This window comes from Budorcas taxicolor, chromosome 1 (genome assembly GCF_023091745.1).
Source record: "Budorcas taxicolor isolate Tak-1 chromosome 1, Takin1.1, whole genome shotgun sequence".
NCBI classification, from domain to species: Eukaryota; Metazoa; Chordata; class Mammalia; order Artiodactyla; family Bovidae; genus Budorcas; species Budorcas taxicolor.
In genome coordinates, this window is record NC_068910.1 from 77,973,683 (window position 1) to 77,985,778 (window position 12,096).

The 12,096-nt window shown below is 37.9% G+C and overlaps 1 pseudogene; it reads left to right on the top strand.

Annotated features, from left to right (window-relative positions):
• Window positions 1-323: 323 nt before the first annotated feature.
• On the top strand, window positions 324-11,005 carry LOC128052155 (ATP-binding cassette sub-family F member 2-like; annotated as a pseudogene).
• Window positions 11,006-12,096: the final 1,091 nt, after the last annotated feature.

Consider the following 12,096-nt stretch of genomic DNA (forward strand, 5'->3'; position numbering starts at 1 on the left):
TGTAAACAAAAGGATATTCATGACAGCTTAAATGTATAGACAGTAAGCCTCTACAGATCAATGTGTTAAGAATTTCTGTTGTTCTTCATTTAATTCTTCTAGTAAGTGTAGATAATAAAAACTCTTGGAGCACTACTTTGTACCTTTATTCACCATAAGTTCCTTTTCTTCTATTTCCATTATTTTGCCTACAGGGGACTATAGTTCAGTTACTCATATTCCTCCACTGAAATGTGTACAGCACTGTTTTATCTGACCATAACAAGTTGCAGTCACAAAGAAGGCATCATTTTTGGTGGTAATGGGATCACAGGCTATCGATGATGGGGCAGATACTATTGGTAACCATTCCAAACATACTTCTGCTGCATTTCTCTGTTGCATTTCTGTCAATTATTCTCTCTATTGTTTTCCCATTTTCAGTTTCATTGATTTCTGCTCCGATGTGTATTAATGACTTATCTGAACTTACTTTCAGTTTCTTCTGCTCTTCTTATTCTAGATTTTTGAGGTAGAAAATTGGGTTGTCATTGAGATCTTTCTCCTTCTTTTCTAATGTAAGTCTTTAAGTGCTACTAAGTTCCCTCTTGGCACTACTTTAGGTATTTCTTACATATTTTAATGTATATATTTCTATAGTCTCAAGATTTGGAGATGAAGAGGTTTTCCTGGTTGTTGCTTATTCACCTATTTGAGGTGGAGGGGGAGCACTTCTTGGGATAAGCATTTATTATTAGTAGGTTAGAATCCCCACTGCATGTTTCCTTCTCCAGTTACTTCAGCATTTTAGTACAGAAATGGAGGGTTCTGACCCCAAAGAGAAAAAAGTGCTCCTCTCTTGGCTTTTGTTATCAGAGTTTGTAATTGATTGCCCTTACCAGTGAATCCAGGCTTGCTGAATCTTGGCAGAGAAAATCCTGACACCTACCTGGGTGTCTTCCGGTGCTAATCTGAGACAAGAATGCCGAAATTGAGGGTATATGGAACTTCAGATACCCTCCCACTTTGATTCTCCTCCAGTAGTATATTCTCACATCAGTCTTCCTTCCTCTTACCACTTGTCAGCATCCTTCTTTGGTTGTCTCCCACATTATTTAAGAGTGTTATATAGTTTAACGAGTGAGAGAGAAGTAGAAGAAACTGGCCTATACCATATTGTCCAGACCAGAAGTCCCTTTTAATTCTTTCTGAAGTTTCAAGTCCTTTCCTATATATCATTTTGAGATCTTCCTTTAACTATTTAAGATTATGTTTACTAGCAGCATGTTCTCTTGGTTTTCCTTTGTCTGAGAATGTCTTTATATTCTTTTGATTCCTGAAGATATTTTAGCTAGATATAGAATTTGCAATTGGCGATTCTTTTCTTCTAACGCTTAAAAAATGCTGTGTCATTTTCTTCAGACTTCCATGTTTTCAGATTAGAAATCCATTGTTATTCAATATGGTTGTTCCCTTTTAGGTAATGTGTCATGTGACACTAAGTTCTTTCCATAGTTTTTTACTTAATTTTCAGAATTCTAATTATGATGTATTTTGGTGTGGATTTCTTTAGGTCTCCTATTTTGCTCAGTATCTTGATCCTATAGTTTTATAGCTTTCATAAAATTTGGAGAGTTTTCTGTCATTATGTCTTTTATATTTTTTAAATTCTCCTTTCTCCTCTTCCTCTCAGTTTCCATGAAATAAAAAATGAGCTATCCACTTTTGTCCAACTGTTTCCTCAAACTGTTATTTCAGTCAGCTTTTTCTCTATATTTCAGATTGTGCTTAGTTGCTCAGTCATGTCTAACTCTTTGTGACCTCATAGACTGTAGCCCACCAGTCTCCTCTGTTCATGGAGATTGTTCAGATTAGGTAAATTCTATTGGACTGTCATCAAATTTTTTACTTCTACCCTTTGTCATCTCAACCCTCCTATTAACTTGATCAAGCAACTTTGTTTTTCTTGTACTCTTCAATTTTATAATTTCTATTTGGCACTTTTGACATATATTTCTTTACTGAGTTTTTTTTTTTTTTCATTTGTTTGAAGAGAATTTTGAATTGCATGTTGGAATTTTTTTATAATGATTGTTTTAAAAGATTTGATAAATAATTTCAACATCAAATTCATCTCCCTGTTGGTTTCTGTTTATGATATTTTTCTCACTCATTCTTGGTATGAAGAGTTATTTTTTATTTGAATCCTAGAAACATAAATTACATTTTAAAAATTGTGGAATCTAATTTTAAAGCTGGTTGTACCCCTGTTGAGGCATACCACTATAGCTGCTCAGGTGTTTATGTTTAACTTCCCACTGGGCTCCACCAACACCATCCGGAGAAATGTGGGTCACTGACCCACACCATCTTCTTGTCTCCAACTTGGAGAGTGTGATTACCTCTCCACTGGCCTCACAGAGTTAAGAGAAAGGGGAATTGAACGATTGACAGATACTACCTTAATGTGCATGGTAGAGTTCTAGCTTAGTACCTCATGTTTTCTGCTGACATAGAGGGCCAGAGAAGCAAGTGCAATCAAGTCCTACTGTGCAACACCTTAATCTGTCTCCTTCATTGCAGGTGGATGGTGGGCTTGCCACTGGGCTTTGCTACTCTATCATGGAAGGCACTGAAGTGCCCAGGAGTCCCAACTCACAATGCCTCACTGAGTATCATTGCTACTTCATAGGTGTTGAGATTTATCTATTCTACTGGGCCACACTGACCCCAGGTATGTGTGAAAAGTAAAATTCTGATTAGTTTGGACTCTCACTGCCTTGACTTGTCTCCTTGACACTAGGTGCTGATGGTAGATGAGGTGTAACTATGAATGGTCACTAGCTCATCTCAGTACTGCCTTCTTAAGCTTCCTTGCTTCAGGGTGGGAGTTGAGGCACAGCTTGGCAGCAGACCTCATGGATACTACCTTGGTTGGGAAATTGGAGTACCAGCAACTTCCTCAAGATTGAAGACAGAACATAAGCTTTTCTCCCACATAAACACTACCTCAGTAGAAGAATTATAACACTCGCTATCTCCATGGACAGAGAAAACAAGATCAACTCCCTGATAAGACTCCAAAAACACTGCCAAGTGGGGCAATCAGAGTGCTGCTGTCTGATTCTACAGAGCATGCAAAGGATTGGGTGGAGGTCCAGCTACCTGATTAGTCACTTGGAACTCACAGTATGGGGTTACAGGTGATGCATGAAGGAGTATGGACAGTTACATATAGTTTGGGAAGGCTAGTAAGATGTCTATGTCCTAATATCTAGAATCTTTAAATATGTTATGTGGAAAACAGAATTTTTCAGATATAATTAAGATTATGGGCCTTCAATGGAGAGATTAGATTAGACAGGTGGGTCCAGTATGATCACATAAGTCCTTAAAAATAGAGAATTTTTCCTGGCTAAGGTGAATCAGATGTAGTAGAAGAGAAAGAAAAAATGCTATAGCTAGGAACGTCATATCTATTCCAGTTGAGAGAATGATTTGATTCATGATTGCTGGCTCTGAGATTAGAGGCATACACTTAAGGGCCAGAGAGAAATCTATAGTGATGTCTCTGAAGTTCTCAATCATTTTTCTTTTGATAAAAGCAAGACTCAAATATTTTCTAATTTTAAAACTGTATCAGTCTCCTTTAATCATAGAGTTTTGAGTTCTTTATAGGGTCTCCTGCATTGGCAGGCAGATTATTTACCACTGCACCACCTGGGAAACTCTAATATCAACTGACCCGTCTTTAAGTTCACAAATAATTCCTTCTGCCAGCTGAAATTTCCTGTTGAACTGCTCTCATGAATTTTACATTTGTTTTATTTTCCAAGTCCAGAGGTTCTTTTTTGTTTGTTTAAATAAAATTTCCAGCTGTTTATTCCCATCTCTTTATTTAATGAAACATTATTCTCATACTTTCCTTTTTCAGGGAAAAAATAGTTACACTGTTTATTTTTAACAAATGTCCTCAGGAAAAGATTGCTCACACAGAGAAAGTTCTGTATCAAGACATATACATATAAGCCTTGCAATGAGGATTTCTGGGGGAATTGTCAGAGATGTCAAATAATTATAATTCTCTAAGAATTTTGCTTTAGAGGCATACTAATGTTGTTTTGTACCTTTCAGTGGCTGCTAGACTGTTGGTTTATACTGCAGTTGTGGGACTATTGATTTTTATAGCTTCTGCAGGGTTGGGTAGAGAGTTGGGAATAAGGCAAGTTAAAGTGTCACTGCTGTTGTTTAGTTGCTAAGTCATGTCTGACTCTTTGTGACTCCATGGTCTGCAGCATGCCAGGCTCCTGTCCTCCATCATCCCTCGGATGTTCAAATTCATGTGGAGTCAGTGATGTTTTCTAACAATTTTTCTGAGAAGAAAAGTTTTCATTTCTAACTACTGAATATGATGTTAGTTGTTGTCTCCTCATATACAGTGTTTACTATGTTGAGGAAATTTCATCATATGCTTGGCTGTTAAGTGTTTTTATCATGAAAAGACATGGAGTTTTGTCAAAATTTTTTTTTTTCTGTATTTCTGTATCAGTTAGGATGACCACATAATTTTTGTCCTCACCCTATTAGTATGGAACAGTGCATTCACGGATTTTCATATGTTGAAAAATCCTTTCATTTTAGGAAAAAAAAATCTTTTAAATGCTCTGTTGAATTCAGTCTGCCAATATTTTATTGAGGTTTTATATTAATATTAATTAGGGATATTGACTTGTAGTTTTATTTTTGTATGATATCCTTGTCTGGCTTTGGTGTGATGGTAATGCTGGCTTTACAGAATAAGACTGAAAATGTTTACTCCTTTCAACTTTTTTGAAGAGTTTGAAAAGAATCGTTACATTTCTCTAATTGATAGAATTCACCAATAAAGCATTTGGTCCTGTGCTTTTCTCTGTTGGATGGTTTTTGATTGCTGATTCAATATCTTTAACAAGTTACAGGTCTACTCAGATATTCTATTTCTTCATAATTGAGTCTTGGTAGGTTGTGTGTTTTTAGAAATATATCCATGTAGTTTTTCTACTTTGTTGCCACACAGTTGTTCACAGTATCATGTCCTACAACTTTTTATTGCTATGGCATTGGCTGTAATTGCTCATCTTTAATTTCTGATTTTAGTTATTTGAGTATTCCTTCTCCGATTTTTCTTTTTCTTTCTTTTTTTTTTTTTTTTTTTTGCTCCTTTGAGTTGATAATATGAAAGTGCTGCACTCAATATGCCAGCAAGTTTGGGAAACTCAGCAGTGGCTACAGGACTGGAAAAGGTCAGTTTTCATTCCAATCCAAAAGAAAGGAAATGCCAAAGAATGTTCAAACTACCATTCAAAGGCACTCATCTCACATGCTAGTAAAGTAATGCTCAAAATTCCCCAAGCCAGGCTTAAGCAATACATGAACCATGAACTTCCAGATGTTCAAGTTGGTTTTAGCAAAGGCAGAGGCACCAGAGATCAAATTGCCAACATCCGCTGGATCATGGAAAAAGCAATATAGTTCCAGAAAAACATGTATTTCTGCTTTATTGACTATGCCAAAGCCTTTGACTGTGTGGATCACAATAAACTGTGGAAAATTCTGAAACAGATGGGAATACCAGACCACCTGACCTGCCTCTTGAGAAACCTATATGCAGGTCAGGAACCAACAGTTAGAACTGGACATGGAATAACAGACTGGTTCCAAATAGGAAAAGGAGTACATCAAGGCTGTATATTGTCACCCTGCTTATTTTACTTATTTGCAGCGTACATCATGAGAAATGCTGGGCTGGAGAAAGCACAAGCTGGAATCAAGATTGCCGGGAGAAATATCAATAACCTTGGATATACTGATGACACCATCCTTATCATAAAACACAAAGAAGAACTAAAGAGCCTCTTGATGAAAGTGAAAGAGGAGAGTGAAAAAGTTGGCTTAAAGGTCAACATTCAGAAAATGAAGATCATGGCATCTGGTCCCATCACTTAACAGCAAATATATGGGGAAACAGTGGGAACAGTGGCTGACTTTATTTTGGAAGGCTCCAAAATCACTGCAGATGGTGATTGCAGCCATGAAATTAGAAGACACTTGCTCATTGGAAGAAAAGTTATGACCAACCTAGACAGCATATTAAAAAGCAGAGACATTACTTCATCAACAATGGTCCATCTAGTCAAGGCCATGGCTTTTCCAGTAGTCATGCATGGACTGATGTTGAAGCTGAACCAATACTTTGGCCACCTGATGCGAAGAGCTGATTCATTTGAAAAGATCCTGATACTGGGAAAGATTGAGGGCAGGAGGAGAAGGGGATGACAGAGGATGAGATAGTTGGATGGCATCACTGATTCAATGTGCATGGGTTTGGGTAGACTCCAGCAGTTGGTGATGGACAAGGAGGCCTGGCATGCTGCAGTTCATGGGTCACAAAGAATCAGACACGACCGAGCAACTGAACTGAACTGAGTTGATAATTTCAAATAATTTGTCTTGAAGTTTGCTAATAATTTATGCCTAGTCAAGTCTATCTTTGAGCAACTTTTGATTTTTTTCAACTCACTTATTGTATCTTTCAACATCAAAATTTCTATTTGGTTCTTTTTATATGTTGATAATTTAAATTTATTGATATTATCATTTGGTTTATGCAATATTTTCCTGATTTTGTTTAGTTGCCTAAAAACATAAATCTGTGCCCTCACTGAACATTATTTAGGCAGAAGTTTTAGTTTCTTTGTTCAGTAATTTAGAAATACATGTTCTATAGATCAGTCTGTGGAGATTTACTTTGCTTTTTTAGTTGTTTCATTTTCCCCTGTTTGTACACATATGATTTATGATATTAATAATAATAAAAAAGAGGCTCTTCTCCTAGTGTTTAGGAACCATCTTTTTGCAGGGTGAGTCTCTTCACCAATCAGCCCAGCTAGAGTTTCAATTATTTCTCAAAACTTTTCTAGTCATGTGTCTTCCCTGAGCGTGGACATCTCTTTTTATTCTAGCATATACAGCTACTTTTAACTACCTTAATTTCCCTGTTCATTTCAGTTCCGTTCAGTTCAGTCCCTCAGTAGTGTCCAACTCTTTGTGTCCCCATGGACTGCAGCACTGCCAGGCCTCCCTGTCCTTCACCAACTCCCAGAGCTTACTCAAACTCGTGTCCATCCAACCATCTCATCCTCTGTCATCCCCTTCTTCTCCTCCCTTCAGTCTTTCCCATCATCAGGGTCTTTTCAAATGAGTAAGTTCTTCCCTTAATGTTCCAGCTTCAGCATCAGTCCTTCCAATGAATATTCAGGACTGATTTCCTTTAGGATGGACTGGTTGGATCTCCTTGCTGTCCAGGGAACTCTCAAGAGTCTTCTCCAACACCACAGTTCAAAAGCACCAATACTTTGGTGCTCAGCTTTCTTTATCATCCAACTCTCACATCCATATGTGACTATTGGAAAAACCATACTTTGACTAGACGAACGTTTTTTTGTCAAAGTAATGTCTCTGCTTTATAATATGCTGTCTAGTTTGGCCATAACTTTTCTTTCAAGGAGCAAGCATCTTTTAATTTAATGGAGCAGCCAACACCTGCAGTGATTTTGGAGTTCTTTTTCACTTTCTACCATAAGGGTGGTGTCGTCCGCATATCTGAAGTTAGTGATATTTCTCCCAGCAATCTTGATTCCAGCTGATTTCATCCAGTTCAGCATTTCTCATGTTGTACTCTGCATATGAGTTAAATAAGCAAGGTGACAATATACAGCCTTGACATGCCCCTTTCCTAATCTGGAACCAGTCTGTTGTTCCATGTCCACTTCTAACCATTGCTTCCTGACCTGCATACAGATTTTCTCAGGAGGCAGATCAGGTGGTCTGGTATTCCCATCTCTTTCAGAATTTTCCACAGTTTGTTGTGATCCACACAGCCAAAGGCTTTAGCAAAGTCAACAAAGCAGAAGTAGATGTTTTTTCTGGAAATTTCTTGCTTTTATGATGACCTGACAGATGTTGGTAATCTGATATCTTGTTCCTCTGCCTTTCCTAAATTCATCTTGAACATCTGGAAGTTCACAGTTCACATATTGTTCAAGCACATCTTGGAGTATTTTGAGAATTAATCTGTTAGCTTGAGATGGCTGCAATTGTGCAGTAGTTAGAGTATTCTTTGGCATTTCCTTTCTTTGGGATTGAAATGAAAACTGACCTTTTCCAGTCCTGTGGCCACTGCTGAGTTTTCCAACTTTGCTGGCATATTGAGTGCAGCACTTTCACAGCATTATCTCTTAAGATTTGAAATAACTCAACTGGAATTCCATTACCTCCACTAGCTTTGCTCAAGGTGATGGTTCCTAAGGCCCACTTGACTTTGTATTCCAGGATGTCTGGCTCCAGGTGAGTGATCACACCATCATGATTATCTGAATCATGAAGATTGTCTTTGTATAGTGCTTTGTGTATTCTTGCTACCTCTTCTTAATATCTTCTGCTTCTCTTAGGTCCAAACCATTTCTGTCCCTTATTGTGCTCATTTTTGCATGAAAATTTCCCTTGATATCTTTAATTTTTTTGAAGAGATCTCTAGTCTTTCCCATTCTATTGTTTTCCTCTATTTCTTTGCATTCATCACTGAGGAAGGCTTCCTTATTTCTCCTTGCTATTCTTTGGAACTCTGCATTTAAATGGGTATATCTTTCCCTTTCTCCTTTCCATTTTCTTCCCTTTTCCTTTTCTCCTTTCACTTTTATTCTTTTCATGGATATTTTCAAGGCCTTCTTAGATAACCATTTTGACTTTTGGTAATGGTCTTGACCCCTTTCTCTTGTACAATGTCACAAGCCTCCATCCATAGTTCTTCAGGCATTCTGTCTATCAGATCTAATCCCTTGAATTTGCCTATTATTTCATGGCAAATAGATGGGGAAGAAGTGGAAGCATTGGCAGATTTTATTTTCTTGGGTTCCAAAATCACTGTGACCATGACTGTAGCCACAATATTAAAAGATACTTGTTCCTTGCAAGAAAAGCCATGACAAACCCAGACAGCATGTTCAAAACAGAGACATCACTTTGCCAACAAAGTTCTGTATAGTCAAAGGTATGATTTTTCCAATAGTCATATATGGGTGTGAGAGTTGAGCCACAAAGTTGAGCACCAAAGAACTGATGTTTTCGATCTGTGGTGTTGGACAATACTCTTGAGAGTCAATTGGACAGCAAGGAGATCAAATTTGTCAATGTTAAAGGAAATCATCCCTGAATATTCATTGGAAGACTGATGCTGAAGCTGAAGCTCCAATGCTTTGCCCACCTGATACAAAGAGCTGACATATTGGAAAAGACCATGATTCTAAAAATCGAGGGATGGAGAAGGACTGGGCAATAAAGGATTAGATGGTTGGATGGCAACACCGACTCAATGGACATGAGTTTGAGCAAACTCAGTGGCATAGTGAAGGATAGAGGAGCCTGGTGTGCTGCGGTCCATGGGGTTGCAAAGAGCTGATCACGACTTAGCCACTGAACAACAAAATACTCACCCTCAGTAGCACCAGGCTTCCATTTCTATTGAGTTACTATACCTAACATTGTTTGCTCCCTCCATCACCTCCCTATAGAGCTTCATACTCCCTGCTGCTCTAATGCCCCATGTTACTCGTCTTCAACGTCTAATCCAAATTACATCACTAGTTCCCCAAGCAGTCCAACTCAAGTGATGCATACAATAACCAGTCCTTTGTGCAGACACAAGAAACATTCAAAACATTAGATAAAGTTTCCACGTTTTTCAGGAGCCAGTAACTGGGAGGTTTCCTTCTGATTGTGTTGAACTACACTGGGTCAGGTGATTGGCAACGATGAACACATGAGAAAAACAAAACAAAACAAAAAAACTCTTTGTAGTCAAATTCCTTCTTAATTATTCAGTGCTTCATGCTGCTCCTGGATGAGCCCACCAACTACCTGAACCTTGATGCTTGTGTGTGTTTAAGAACTAAAGACTTTTAAGCACATCTAGGTCCTCATCTCCCATTCCAAGGACTTTCTGAATGATGTCTATATCAACAACATTAACACTTGAAATAAGAAAATAAAGTTTCTTGTCGGGTAATTGTGGTCAGTATGTGAGGACATGACCGGAGGTGAAAGAGAATCAGATGAAGAGGTTTCACAGGGAGCAGGATCAAATTGCATACATGAAGAACTATACTGTTTGGTTCAGTCATGGTAATGCCAAGCTGATTTAGCAGACCCACACCAAGGAGAAGACACTACAGAAAATGATGACATCAGGACTGACAGAGAGAGCTGTGAGTGACAAGACACTGTCATTTTATTTCTCACCATGTGGAATGATCCCTCCACCCATTATCATTGTGCAAAGTGTCACTTCAAATAAACAAAAGACAGGACTTGCATCTACAACAATCTAAAATTATGTGTCAGTTACGACACATGAATGACTTTGGTGGGGCCCAATGGAACAGAGACGTCAGCTCTTCTGAAACTGATCACTGGAGAGCTAATAATTGCAGACAGAATGACCTGAAAACACTCTCAACATCAAAAGAATACATTACCATCAGCATTTATAAGAGCAAGCGGACTTAGATCTTTTTCCTTTGGAGTGCATGATGAATGCTATCCAGAGAGCAAGGTGAAGGAAGAAATGAAGAAGATGATTGTGCAACTGGTCTCCTTGGGAAACAGCAGGTCATCCCAGTCCAGAACCTATCTGATGGGCAGAAGTCTTGAGGGTGTATGGTCTGGCAGAACCCCTACATGCTCTTCTTGGATGTACCCGGATATTGATACCATCAATGCCCTAGAAGATGGCATCAGTGATTTTGAGGGTTGTGTGTTGCTAATCAGTCATGGTTTCAAACTTCTTCAGCAAGTTGCACAAGAATTACAGTTCTGTGAGAAATAGAGAATCATCAGGTGGCCTAGAGACATCATGGTCTACAGGAAGAACCTCAAGTCCAAGCTGGTGGGCAAGGAGCCGCAACTCACAAGGAGGACCCACAACATGTGAGCCCTTGCCGGCCCCCTAGGCCAGGTTCCTGGAGTTGTACTCCCACATTGCTGAAATACTATTCCCCAGTCCCTCCCCCGCCAACATTAACCTTAGCTACACTCTGATCTTATCTACAGCTGGACAGTACCTGTCCATCTCCTGTCCTTCCAGATACATCTGTCCATGTTTCCTGCCAGCTTTTTGCTGGTTCTGACTGCAATATAATTATTTAAGGGTGTAACTTTTAAACATGTGTGACATCTATAAAGTATCTCCCAGAAAAGGAAAAGACTAAAAAAAAAAAAGAAAAAAGTCCAATCAGAAAATGTTTGATAAAGTGGTCTTGTATTCAAAAGTTTATCATCCAACATGTGAGATATAAAATTTTGTTTAACAAATATATACCTTCAAATACATTTTCTAAATGAGATATCTGTTTTTCCAACTAAAATTTCATATTGAGTATACTTTTTAAAATTAATTTTTAAAACATTTTTGAATTTTATTAAAATGTAAATATATTTTATATAAATTTTAAACTTTTCATAAAAAATCGTGTCTTTGATGTAAAGCTATTTTAGTTATAGCTGCACATATGACAGTGTTAAAATAACATCCAGGAAATCAAGAAGCTATTTACTTGTCTTTTCATTTTAAACTTTTTAATGTCAAAATTTATACCTACATGATTTACTATATTCTGTGTTGATGGAGTTAACAAAATTCTGTATGCTTGTAAAATTCAAAGAATCTACTTGCCAATGCAGGAGACTCAGAAGATGTTGGTTTGATCCCTAGGTCTGGAAGATCCCCTGGAGGAGGGAACGGCAACCCACCCGAGTATTCTTGGCTGGAAAATTCTACGGACAACGGAGCCTGGAAGGTGCAGTCAGACATGACTGAGCACACACTCATACACAATTTTATATAACTTTTCAAATATATTTTGAAATTATATACTTTCTTTAATTTATAAAAGAGAAGATGTATGATCTACCTTATTAATTACTAACTTTAGAATAGCATATGTTGGTGCTAAAAGTAGTATTCTAAATTATGTAACAGTTCCCTGGATTGGGAAGATCCCCTGGAGAAGGGAACAGCTACAC